The sequence below is a fragment of the Tinamus guttatus genome, unplaced genomic scaffold (genome assembly GCF_059628265.1).
Source record: "Tinamus guttatus ecotype Peru unplaced genomic scaffold, ASM5962826v1 Tinamus_guttatus_pri_ptg000451l, whole genome shotgun sequence".
NCBI lineage: Eukaryota > Metazoa > Chordata > Aves > Tinamiformes > Tinamidae > Tinamus > Tinamus guttatus.
In genome coordinates this window covers 3,811,164-3,824,363 of record NW_028288985.1, presented here as the reverse complement: position 1 = coordinate 3,824,363, position 13,200 = coordinate 3,811,164, and positions in this window count along the sequence as shown.

Genomic DNA, 13,200 nt, shown 5'->3' with positions numbered 1-13,200 from the left:
ATGTGCTGCTTGTAGAGTTTTTCAGCACATTAAGAACATGAGGTCATTATATGTGACAGTGTCCTCAACAGCACATTTTGTTTTACCAGCCTTTTGACAGCTTTTTAATTTTAATTATTATTATCATTAATAAACATGCTTAGCTTTCATTTCAAGAAGAAATCCAGTCACCTGTTCCGCGGGCTCCTCCTGGCCTTGGCTCTTTTGCCTTATTGCCTGGCTTGGTCTATACCCGGGACCATTCGATCCTCACTGCGGATACTGCAGCACAGAGGCACAGTATGAACTGTGCCTGGGGGCACTTTGGAAAGAGAAAGTCTGTGAGGACCTCCCGACAGAAGGAATGCAAGTCAAAAGATTTTTATCTGTTTTTTTGTTGATCTCCTCAAGTACAACACACTTAAATAGAGACTCTTGCCATCACTTTGCCCTAGGCCTGCCTTTATATTCTTTCTCAAAGATTCTGAGAAGTCATCATTTTACTGATGTCAGTGAGAGTTGTAGTTTTCAACTTTTTTTTAAAATCAGTCCTTAGCTTATCAAACTTATTATTATTATGACAAGTTCTGAACAGTTGTATTCCAGGGATCTTATGTACAGGGCTTTATACAGAGCAAGGAAATCTTTCCTTACATATAGTTTCTGATAACACCAGAGATCTTCTGTGTTGTCCTGGACAAACCACTTGGAACAGATTTCATGAGTTATTAGGCATGTTAAGACGCTGCTAAGTGCCTAATAGGATTTTTGAAGGAATCCATGCAAGAAGAATATATCCTGCCATGGTCTAGTTTCCTTATTTTTCAATGTAAGGAAAAAAGAGGGTACAAGTACAATGGTGCTGCTTAATATTTCTGTGCAAGTTTTACTGTGTCTTTCTGAGGTGTTTTAATACTGATAAGTGAGAAATCACAGTGAACTTTCAGCGCGTTGCTCACCTAGTTTTTAACTTAGTTTTTTTTTTTTTTTTTTTTTTTTTTTACCAGATGAGCCTTGGACTTTTCTTGTAGCTGACTAAATCTGCAGGGGGTTTTTCATGCAGTAACCATAATTAAATGATCGCTTTTTGTGAAATAAACTATGATGTATTTGTGCCTTACTCAGATTCAGACTCTGCAGAAGTAAGAGAAATTCTTGTCTCTGAAAGATGATCTCCAGAAAGAATTAATTCTCTCCTCATTTTTTTTTATTTTGACCTTCTAGCTCTGATTTTTGGTAATAAAGGATGTGTGATATGAACCCAGCATAAGCTTTCCCAGGTAAAAAAAAATAACACATGACTAATTAAGAAACACTAAAGATGATGCTAGCAACACTTAGAATTACAGTCCATTAATTTCTGCTACAGAGTAGAATTACATATTTTCACGTTAATAATAAATGAAGTTGTCATAATTAACATTATTTCAGTGCAAAAGGACTTACAATATATCATGCATGATTATATGTCTGATTAGTTTTGTGTGACATTAGCAGTCCAGCGGATAATTTGTTATATTCCCTATCAAAGAAAAACTAAACTAGTGTATGCAATGGATTGCTGAAAGTAAACTCATGATCTGAATTTGAAATAATCTAAATTATTTATTGGGAATAATGAAAGCAGGAATTAAGATTTGGTTGTTTCTGTACCAGCAGTTGGATTGCCTTTGGTTTGTCTCCTTGTTCTTTGATAAAGATGTTTTTTTCTCTCTCTCATACCAATTTATGCTTTCTAAATACTCTGATCTATCCCAGTGATATTCTGTTCATTTTAATAAAGGCGAATCCTTTCTCTCATCTGTTGTCCCTCTCACCCAATTTGCTTTATATTCGCTTGTGTCCCATCTGAGAGTCTAACGAATTTTCTAATGTGGACAGATCTTCTATTTAAGTTGCTAGCACTGATTCATCTTCTCTTATATTCAGCTCTATTAAAATGAAGAAAAATGGTTAAACATCATCACATGTGGGCTTTGGCCTTGCAGCTCTTAGGAGAGCTAATAGGCTTTGCACTGTTTTGATCTCCCTTTACTAATAGTCAAACAGGCATATTTAAACAAATTAATTAACAAAATGGGATGCTTCCTTTTGGGCTGACAAAGCCGATGGCTTTTTCTCACCAATGTCCACGTATGAGCAGTGGCAAGAATCCCTCCCTGGCGAAGGCCTGCGGGGTGCGGGTGGCAGCAGCACAGGGCAGGCTGAGCGGGGCTGCGTGGGGCGCTCCGCGCACCCTCCTACGGCCGACCGCTCATCTCCCGTCGCCAGCAGGCACCCGCACGGGTACCTTTCAAATAACACCAGCATTTGTCTTAAAAGTTTACCAACTGTATCTGTCAAACATTTCTATGAAAAGCACTACATGAATCTCTCTCACATTTGTATTCTCTTATCAGAGACAGTACTCAAGAGAAGGCATGGACTTTGCTGAAGACAAAGCAAGGCATTTTTGCTTTTTGGTAAACAGCATATTCTGTTATTTTCTTTCATTCTGGTTTGTGACTTATCAGGCTAGCCACACACAAACACACACACACAAAAAAAAAAAAAAAAAAAAAAAAAGGAGGATGGAGACTACACCTTCCCTTAATATTTGTCCAAAAGATTAAACTGATACCCTTACTATTTTATGAGAACTGGCAAGGGAAAAAGGAAAACAAATCTGTGTTTAAAGTATCACATACCAAATCTTTGTTCTCAAAAGACTTCGATAAGGTGACCTGCACTGGTAGTGCTGGGTTTTTAACACACAACACAGAGATTTACCTCTTGTGACTTGCCAGTTGCTCACAAAATGGCTGCACAGCGAGAGTCACCCAAGCGGGAGAGGGAAAAGGGAAAAGAGGAACCGCAGCAGCGTTTGCTGTCAAACTGCTCTCTCATTTCCAGCTCCTGGGCATAAAGCTCTTGCCAATGACACAAGTTATGTCCAAACGCTAGCAGGGTAATGGACATATGATCTCTCTGTTGACTTCCATACTGTACCAGGTGGTGCTAGTAACACATCCATGGTGCACGGCCTCTGTGTCATTACTTCCCCTGAAGCAGGCCGATATACCCAAGCATCTCCATCTTCAGATTAGTGTATTAATTCCTAGCAAATAATGAAATGCCTCCTACTGCTTTTTTTCCTACTTTGAACCTTTAATTAGATCTATGCAGGTGATGAACACTTCCAAAGTCCATCTGGCAAAGAAAGGTGAGACAGACTGGGAATCCAAGTTAAAGTGCCAGGTAATTCTCACATTAAAGCCTATATACTGTATATTGTATATTGTAAATACCCAATGAGGATTTTTCCAAGTATTTTCCCTTATCTGCATCCGACATTGCACATGCATAACAAAGTCTGCTGATCACCTTTTAACACAAACCCTTGCCATAGCTTAAGCTTTTGTTACACTCTACCAACCAATAAGCAAGAAAATAATGGTCCAGCAGCTCTTTTAGATTCTCTCCACACCTAGAGAGACTTAATAGCAACATTTCCTTAAAAACATACTTTAAAAGGCCAAAACACAAAGAGAAGGACGCATTTTGTAAGAATCACAAGCTGCAGCACATGAAACACATCTGCAGCTTGCTCATGAGTACGGGAGCCCCCTGTGAGAGACACCATATAGATACATAAAAAATCTGTTCCCTGGTCTGATCCACAGCGCTCACCCTCTAGGCACAAAAGCAGGCACAAAACAAGAGAGCAGCAGCCAGGTGGGAAGAGGAGGCGAGCGGGAACGGATGCCGACTGCAGCCGCAAGCAGAACTCGCTGCGCCCCAGCTGCCTCCCCATCGTCACGAGCCGGCAGGCCCAGCCGCTCTCTGCTCCTTCCTGTTCCACTCCTCTGCTAGAAGCTGCGCGAGGAGGCTCTAACCTTTCCTTTTTTAACAAAGAAAATGATAAACTGAACATCTCTGATCTTCTTTAAAGCCAATCTCCCTTCATCTACATTTTCACACTGTAAATCTACATTTTTATGTTAGGAAACAGTAATTATTACTTAACTACATTTTTAAAGAAACCCTTAAAACTGAGATAGGCATGATCACCTAAATGTGGAATGAATGACTTTTCATCATTTTGCAAAATTATTTTCTATGGCATCAAATTCTGTTGACCCCATTGAACCAAGTTTTTTAGTATGTTCTCCCCATGTGGAGTTACACCCAAGGGAGAGCAGCAGGGGACTTCAGAGGAGAGAGCTGAAACTACCCAAAGAAGGGCTCTGTTTTTCTTACTATTTTTATCCACTAACATTTTGCAGATTCCTTCAGCAAGTTGCAGGCTGAAGGGGTTTAAACACCCTCGAGGGGGTTCTGTAGTAAGCGGTGAATTTAACAGTGACATACCAGAGACCTTTCTATTTCCATTTTAAAAGCATATAATCTGTAACATGCAAACAAAAGGAACTGTACATTAGTCTGAACATCTATGAAAAAAAACTGAGATGCTGTTTCTGTGTTAAAAGTTTCTTTTGCTACAGGTGTGGACATTTCTACTCAGATTTCTCCCTTTCATTATGCTTCAGTTTTAAGCTCTAATTTTCTAGTGGATATTAAATCAGATGATTCAGCTTTACAATTTATATCCTGAATTGCTGAATACTCAAAGATTATCCACACGTGCATTTTTTTAAGAGGTATTTATTCTAGGATTCATGAGATATCTTTTTTAGCCCTGTTTCTACCTGTTTAACAAATTGCCCCTTTGGCCAAAAAAAAGAAAAAAAAAAAAAAAAGGGATATTTTGCGATGTCTGTCTTGTACTTGTTCTGTGTGCTGACTCCTTTCCAGCAGTCATGCGCAAGCTCAGAGCACCTGAAAACCCGAAACCCCAAAGCTTTTCCCAAAACACACACACCGCACGCCTTCTCCATACAGGTGCACTTTTTCTTTTCTTTTTCTATAGCACGAGATTGCTCTTTGTGAAGATATTATATCAGCAACTGCTGTTCACGATTTCCTGAAATGCTCTACCTGATGTCCTACAAGGGAAAGCAGACACAAAGCACAAGCAGAATTCCACCTTAAGATGACGAATTGGGAGTATGGAGAATAATGGAATATAATAAATACTTAACAATCCCTACATGCATAAAGAGTCTGTGCTTTCAAGTAACATTCATTACATAATGGTTCTACGAGAAGAGCAAAGCATCTACAAGGCTTGAAACTGCAAACGCACGAGAAAAAGATTTTAACCTAAAAGTGTACACATTTCTCCATTTTCAAGTCAGCAGGAAGAAGAACTAATTTATGTTTACAATCACTCAGTTTGATTAAAAAGTCATACTTCAACAACTCTAAAGATGCCTTTTCTGAACATCCTCCTTTCCATTCAATTAATTCCAAATGATATTTGCCCAGAAAATGTAGAGCATGTTTAACGGCAGTAGAGATAATGCTAAAGCAAGCAATCCCTGGTTAAAACTTAGACTCACTTCTGTCAGCATTCTTGCAAGAACATTACACCTTGGTTTCCTCATTAATATTGTTCTACATTAGCCTAATGTACAGCTAAGTAATGGGTCAGGCAACAGAATTGAGCATGCAGACATAAAGCATTTTACATATGGTAGATTTTAAATGACCTTCTCCATTTCACTTACCATAAAATCAGTAATTTTCAGCACTGCAACTGGGACTTTGCTATGTTCTTAAACGGTGAGCACCTTTTAGAAAAACGACTGTTCCTCGAGTCACGATACATTAGGGATAGGAACTGTGGCTGAGATTTAGGCCACTGGTTCTATTTTTAGTTGTGCCACTGATTCATTTCATGGGTAAGTCGTGTCAAAACAGACATGACTGACATGACTTGAAATGTTGCAAGTAATGCTATGGGAACAGGTATGGATCGCTTCCCTGTCTCTATTTCCCAGGCTGTCAAATAGAGGAAATGATACTTATATTTTATTATCTTAAAAAATGAAGTGTCAAAAAAATCATTAAATTTTACATAAAGTTACTGAGACTTCAGGCATAAGTACCACAACAGTGTGGCCAAAGAGTCAACTGAGTACATTGAGAATATTTATTCCCATGCCTCACTGTCATTAGAAAGGGTCTCTTGACAGCCTGCAGCATATCATCATTCCAGTATTTCCAGGATTTAGCAAAAAATACAGTCTCATAAAAAATACCCATGATTTTATATTTAAAATATTTGCATCTTCGAGCCTTTTTCCTCTGTGAAGGCTAAGAAGTACTTTCATTGCCCACATGATGGGTTTCAAAGTCTCCTGCAAGGATGCTAAAAATCATGTGAATAATTAACTGATGCAATTGAGCATTTAACACCACACCTGCAAAGTTTGTTGGCCATGAAGATTTATAGTTTAATAATGTAATATGGGTTCACTTTGATGTGTAAAATACAGCACCGCAATGGAAACAACTGTAAATTTTCATGGCCAACAAACTTTGCAGGTGTGGTGCTTCATGCTCAGTTGCACCAGTTAATTATTTCTCTGAGAGCTGGGATCCCAATAGGAGATGCAACAGACCATCTTTGACAGTAAAAGTATTTTAGAGAATTTGTTTCCTCCCCTCATAAAAGCTTTAATAGGCAACTTCAAGCGCTCATTTCATAGCTAGTGCTGTATTCTGTTATAAGAAATTTCAGTAGAACCAAAATATATTTATTTCAGATTTAGGTGTCAAAAAAAGTATATGAATTCATGTTAGGAAGGAAACTGGTGAAAGAGGAAAAAGGAGACTTGGTGCTCAGCCCTGTATACATGGTTGCAGTTACCCACCACACCACCTGCATTATTTACCTTAGCCTTTCCCTTTTCCAGTGTTGGTGAAATCTCTCATTTTGATGTGGGGGTTTTAGCTGGAGCCCATCCTCTGCTGAGCCCCAGACACACCGGCTTGTTGTAAAGTAGGATACGTGTGAAAGAAAGATTGATTCAAAGGCCACTGAAATCAATATAAGTCTTTCCATTGCTTTGAATCATTTTTGGACCAGGCCCGATGATTTGCAGGAGCAGAAGCTTGTTTCTTCCACAGTGAAAACATTTATCAGAGAACAATTTTTCATCTCTGTGCTCAAATGGTGAATCGTCGCGAATCTGAACTTTGATATCTGCTCTGACAGAAGACCAAGCCGTGTCAACACCTTTAGTTTACAAATCACTGTCAAACTGTCAAACCAATCAGGAATTCAAAACACCTAAGACCTTTTTAAATGTTGCTCGTGTTCTGTCATAAAATAAATATTATGAAATCTTCAGTTTCAGTGTCTTTTTTCTAAAGAAAAGTGATACGAAAATTTCTAATAAGTCCATTTCATTATTTTTCATTTTTTGAAACTACAAAACCCACCATCTTCTTGGCCAAATTATCCACTATTCAGATCTCATTTAGAAAAGAAACACTTTTACTTTGATGAGCATCACATCAGTTTTCAGTCCTTTAGATAATGTTTGATATCAGGACTTTCCCTCAGAAATAAAAGACTAACTATTGTTCTCAAATTTGTCCTAAAAATGGATGAGAGAATATTAGTATGTCACAAAAACGTATCTGCCAGTATATCTAAGGATAAATACAGTAGAAGGGAAACCCTTAAAGCTCAGGATGAAGGATCCTGGTAAAGTGACTTTTGCACTGATCCAGACAATCTATGTAAAGCTGCTCTACCCCTGTACTACTTAAAGCTGTTTGAAGGATTGTGAAACTTCTAACAGTGACCAGCAACACCTACAGAGGACAGAAAGTTCTCCTAGTTCTCCTTTTTCCCTGCATATTTCTTCTTCAAACACCAGAAGAGCCCTGGCTGCCGTAGCAGTTACTCTGTCTCGATCCTCCTCCCGGGAAGCAACCCGACATTACAGAGATCCCTGCGACCCCAGCGCAGGAGCTCCGCCAGGCACAGCCCTCCGAGCACATTCAGCTACAGCTACAGCTTCAAAACAGGTACCGAAGGCTTCACACCTTTCTCAAAGCACGTACAGAAGCAAACAAAAAAAAAAATTGTGGAGAGTTTTCTCACGTTGAGCATCTGCATGCAACCATGGTATTGCATTAAAACACCTGCAGAGGGTGGTCAAGAATTGGGGGGACAATGGATGTGTGATGAGCCAAGGATGGCAAGGTGCTAAGACAGTACTCGCACATATGCAAAAGAAAAAAACAGAAAAAGGGTGATTAGAAACTGTGATACTAATGACCATGAAGACATTTGTTAGATTTAATAAGGAGTCAGCAAAACACCATCTAAAGCGGAACCATGAAGAAGTAAAGGACTTGTTAAATGACACATAACACTTATCTGGCACACCAGCTTTCATAAAAACAAAATTCAGACCAAATTCTATTACAAATAAATATAGTTGGCTAGTTTACGCACATTATAACTTGTTTCACTTGGAAAACAAACACTTGGATAACTTAAGCAAATGCAGCATCTCATTTAATACAAATATCTTATGATGAAACTGAAATACTGATTTGAATTTTACCTCTAGTTTGTCAAAAACTGTCAGCATTTCTGAAACTGTCAAAATCAGTTTCAGCATTTCAGCAAATATTTTTATGAGAAACACCTAAGCAAAAGCCAGCAGGAGCAAAGGAAATAATAGAAAATAAAACAAACTGCTCTGGCAAAGTCAAGGTGAATGTTTCCCGTTTATAGCTCTTCACTATAGCCTCCATGTCTAAAATATTGTATAGTTTTAGCGGTTATATTTGCTGCCACATTCAGCTCCGATGGTAATTGCATTTTGGGCTTTGGTGACAGAGTGTGATCCCATGGTGTACAGGATTATAGATGGAACACAGGGTAGCGGAGCACTCAGGTATGTGCTTAAGTTTTACACGTGGAAGTTGTTTCAGCGGGTTGTTAGGCTCTAGTTTGCAACTGTATATAGCATTTGTTAGTGCAATTGTATATAGCTTTTGGAAGGTCTGCAGAAAGCATGAGAGAGAAAAAAGCAAGGTTAACACGTCTGGGAGAAAATGGCACCACTGAAGTTGTCAGGAGTTTTACAATTGGCTATAGGAGGAAGATTTCACCCTGACTCTTTTATGGTTTTGAAGCAATCATAAATAAGGGTATTATAAGATATTATGAAAACAGATTATGAAAGTAACAACATTATTATCCATATCGACTAAATCTTTCCTCTGGAAATTTCTCTACTGATTCTGAAATGATAAATCTTAACAAACATAGGAAAAGCAGCAGTTTCCAGCAGAAATGTTTTGATGTGTCCTTGCCAAACTTCAAAGTAACAAAGGACATGAAAAATCTGTGCGCGGTGATCCATGCTGATGGCATTTTTCCAAGGGATGTCAGAGGTCACCCTTTCGCCAAATCAGTTGCAGTCACCCAAGATTTTATGGGGATTGTATTTTTTTAAGAACATGAAAAAAGGAACATGAAAAAAACACAAAAAAGATTGCTCGGTTGTTCTCATTCTCTCCCCTCACTCCAAACTTTGGAGGTTCTAATGACACAAAATCTGTAGTTCTTATCAGTTCAGTTAGTACGGGTGATTTCTGCGAAGCCGCTACAACAGCCGGACAGCAGCGCGGTGCTGCCACGGCGCTTCACGGTGGAATTAGAGGGAGGCCTCGCAAGCCTCCATACACTGTCCTTACAGCAGCAAGGCTGCCACTGCTTTCTGCTTGAGAAAGAAACACAAGTCTCATTGTCACGGCTATTTCAGTTAAGGCTAAGACTATAGAGAAAGACTTTTCCTCTGATTTGTTAAAGAGTTTTGTTGGTACCCCGAAGAGCATCTCCAACCATCCGTGTTAAAATAAAGGAATTATTCTGTTCACTCTCGTTCAGGGATTAGAATAAGGATAATTTTTTTTGAAACCCATCCAAACATTCAGTTGTCCAAAATTGCATGAGATAAAATAAGCCATCCTATTCGTTTTTATTTCCTGAATCCCAGTCTGTAAGTTTTTATTCCGTTAACAATTCCGTTATCTCCTACTGGCCAGACCTCCCGATGTCTGCGGTGCTTTACTCCTACTGGAGATTTTCTTCAGAATAGAAAAAAAAAATCAAAAATGCAAAACTTTTGCAGAAATGCAGTATTTTTACTGGAGAAGATTTTGCCTTTACCACCAAAGTAGCAGCGGAGAGAAAGAGCTCACCTGAACTAGTCACAGTCATGTTTTCTACCTAATGGACAACATTATTTGGAAACTTTCCTTTGCTGGGCTTTACTTGGAGCAAATATTTTTCAAGTGTGGCAAAAACATTGTCAGAAAATTGTCTTAAAAACCCTTTAAACCGTTTCTTTGATTTTGCTAATTTCCATCAGTTTTCCCAATTTGTGACAGCTGGAGTCCTCATGCTGCATGAGCTGCTCCGTGTCCAGGCAAAGCCATTTCCTCTGCAATGACATGTCAGATGTGACACAACTGTCAGCAGCTCTTTATTTCCTTTTTTAATTCACTTATTTCTCTTTTCAAATCAGCTCCTCTCAGCTGTATCACAATGAGAAGTTTGACATGACCATTTGATCTGAGAAAAATACGGTAAGCACTCAGTGAATTAATTAGAGGAGCAATTGTTTCCAACATCCTTGTATTAGCCTTTAACCTGTCCTCTGTCTGTCAGCTTTATCTGATCCCCGGCTACGGACAGGGACTACTGATCTTACTTTGAGATAGACTTTGCAGAATGTCAAGCTGCTTAATTTTAATAAATAAAGAAGCCATCATTGCTTTTCCAGTGTGGTAGGGTGTATGAAAAAGAATGAAAAAAGAAACAGAGCTGACAAGATCTAAACTGGATATTGTAATCTGTGGGTTACTCAGTTTACTCCAGCCAGTACAGATCTACTTTTGAATGCAACTTCAGCACACTTAAAAGCGTTTTTGAAGAAAAGATTGCACTAGTATGAGTTTATTCTTAAATTACTACTTTCCATGAGAAAAAAAATCTAAATAAAATATGTTTAAACAAAAAGTTAGTTATCAGTTTTAGCTGCTGTGTCAAATAGCAGTGAACTGAACTCGGTGATTTTATTTGGAGATATTAGTGAATCAGTTTTATATTATGTGATCATGTCTACATCTGTCATGCATTATTTTAATACTGAAAAATCCTGAGAAACAAGGCCCTGGAGAGTCTAATTATAAATGAACCCAGTTCTTCAATGCCCTATACTGATTCATTGGAAGCTGCCTTTCTGCAGGAGCAGAGTTCACAGCCCAGGGATGACAGTTCCTCCTAATGAAACTGGATGTGCTGGCTGCGAGGCTGCCTGCTGCTGGGCGAGAGAACAAGGACGTGATCAGGCACAGAGCGCCTCTGCGCCCATTTGCAACGTGCCACGGGCATTTCCAGCTAGGATAAGGGGTGTATCATAAAGAAAAATGTCTGGGGGGACTACCGATTTCCAGTTTGCGTGGACAAGTATGCGTGTATCCTATCCATTTCTTACTAAGTCTTGGCAAAGGTATTCTTAATGCAGAATTAAAAAGGTTAGCAATAACTAGGAAGAAGGCACAGATTTTCTTTTGCAAATACTGCCTAGATTAAAGAGGGGGGTTATTTGCTTTAGATTAATAGCATGAGTCATTGTCCTTCTTAGCTATTCAGTTTTGCCTCCTCTTGCAGATTGGAGGTCAACTGAGGCTGCTGGTGATCAGCAAGCAAAGCTTCTCAACCGCCTCTGTCTATGTAATAATTAATCTGAAAAGTGACAACGCAGGATAACAGGTTTACAAAATAAGGACAGTTCAATTTCCTAAAATATTTTTAAGTGGGACTCATTCACAAAGCACCTAAAAATGCATCTAAAAATAACGCACACAAGGGATTTCACGCCGCGCCATGTGCGGGAGCTGCTGCCCACGGGTTCCTGAGGGCGCCGCAGCCGTGTCGGCGAGCGGGGCCGCAGGTCCCTGCCGGGCCGGTCGCAGCAGCAGCTTCCTGCGCGGGGAGGACGCGCAGGGCTGCTGCTGTGCGCAGCACCACCCCGCACACCCACTCATGGGGAACCCTCAGGAGAAACGTTTGGATACTGGATTCCCTTAATTCTTTCACAGGCCAATCCTGGCCAATTGCGCAGCCTTCATGTGTCGGCTTGCTCGAAGGCAAGGTGGGTTTGGGCTAGAAGCAGTAGCTGCTTTGGCAAAGATGATGGGGACGTTAAAGGCACCCCAAACCAACAACATACTAAAAACAGAACGTCGTCCTCTGCAAATCAATTTTGCATCCACCGTATACTATGTGAAACATCACTGTGGCGGAGCTAAGCAAATCAAATGGTGTATTTTGCTTTAAAGAACAGAAATACATGGCACATTATATTATCCATTTTCATCTTTCATAGTTAAACACCTTAATTGTCAAAATTATAGAAGCAGCTTCCTGCAGGAGGCAGTGAGCAAGAGCTAGATTTACGGTGGCTTTCATACAGCATTTAACTTGGTTGTAATGAGCAGCATAGGCGGTTTTGGCAGCAAAGCACCTTCCACCCTTAAAAGTCACACTTAATCAGCTACTTAAATATCACTGCATCTCAGATGAAATGAAGTCTGTTCTCAACAAGCGTAAAGCAACACAAGAATTTACAGTCCACCTCTACAACAGACACACACCTAAATAAAACAAACGGGATCTGCAAGAGTGTGGCCCAGGCTTCTCAAGATGATTTGGAGGTCTCAGAGCTTCTGTTAGTGTATTTTAATATGAATTATTTGTGAAAGAAAACACAGACATATTTATCCATATGCAGCTAAACAAATGAGATGGGGGCAGATATATTATTAATTAGACAACATGCAGAAAGGTAGAAATTGCTCAGATCACATTCCATTGGGATTTTATATTGCTCTAGCTTTATCAGGGTAGCTATGTCAGTGTAAGATTACATTTGTCTCCAGTCATATAAAGAAGTTCATATCCATTGAACCTGGTGAAGAAATTGTAATCTCTGGAATATCAAGTGTGCCTTAGAGATGTTGCACATAAGAAAAGATAGACCTATAGTCTAACTTGCTTGGCAAATGTGTAAGTATTAGATACACTTCCCTGCAGGAGCCCCAGCTCCGGTGGGCATCCTTCTGGTGCAGCCTTTGGGAGCACATGGCACAGAGGAAGGCAGAGAGGGGACAGTGCCATCTGGCAGGTGTGCTGTGGCAGAGGACACAGCAGCTGACCAAAACCTTTCCATTTAAATCCAAAGTCAAGATCCCTACGGGATCCGACACTTTTCCAAGGTTACATTTTTCATGCCCAACTGC